General features: G+C 34.6%; 1 pseudogene; it reads right to left on the bottom strand.

Annotated features, from left to right (window-relative positions):
- Nucleotides 1-508: 508 nt before the first annotated feature.
- LOC116631181 lies at nucleotides 509-620 on the bottom strand (annotated as a pseudogene).
- Nucleotides 621-949: the final 329 nt, after the last annotated feature.

The raw sequence follows: 949 nt of genomic DNA, 5'->3' as shown, positions 1-949 counted from the left end.
GACTGCCAGGGACTTCCAGGGGCCCAGCAGCAATTCCAGTATTAACCCCATGAATTGGCATCCGTTTCATTGGCTCAATACTGGAATTTGGGCATAGAAAATACTGAAGGCAGAGAACTTGCCCTCACCTACCTGCTTTTTCCCCTTCTTGCTTCAAGCCTACCAGTCCTCACCAGAAGATAAAAACTAAGAAGTTTTTGGGTCATCCCTATTTGAGGATGTGGGAGAAGAATAGAATGCAATTGCCAATCACGTTATATCAGAATTAATGAGGATGGGGGAAACTATAGAGTCACATGGCATCATCTAAAGACAAATAGCAATGTTATCCAGTTTTTGAATACCTGCTATTATGCTGGGTACTACACTGATGTTAATCCATTTAGTCTTAACATACAATTATGAAAATTGAGGCTGGAAGAGATTTAGTAATTTGACCAAAATTATTACATGTTGAAGAGTGTATTAACTATCATGTCCATCTGACTTAAAAGCCCATGCATTTACTATAGGCCCATCTTTAGTGTCACAAAGTGGATGACAATGCTTAAACAGTATGTATTATAAGAACTTTTCTATCCTTATTAAGGAAAATGCTGATCTCTCTGTTCATGGATTCATTATGTTAGCATCAATAAGAGATAGAATAATTTTCCTGATTCCTCTGAAATGGCTAGGGTTAAACTTTTTTTAGATCAGTTTACTTTACTTTTGTCATATTCAAAGCTAAATTATCAAATTTGGAATGTTTCCAGGACTGCCTTTGCTTGGCTTATCTAGGTTGATAAATCATGATATAATTTAGAAATAACATTTAACTCAGGACAAAAGGAATTTCTTGGAGATTGTGTAAATATGGGAGAGAGGAGTTTTTGTGTACTGGTAAAGTAATACTTTAAATTTTTATCACTTTTATTGAGATATAAATTACATATAATAAAATTAAACA

Source organism: Phoca vitulina, unplaced genomic scaffold (assembly GCF_004348235.1).
Source record: "Phoca vitulina isolate PV1807 unplaced genomic scaffold, GSC_HSeal_1.0 scaffold4, whole genome shotgun sequence".
Lineage (NCBI taxonomy): Eukaryota > Metazoa > Chordata > Mammalia > Carnivora > Phocidae > Phoca > Phoca vitulina.
This window is presented reverse-complemented; position numbering and strand designations above follow the sequence as displayed.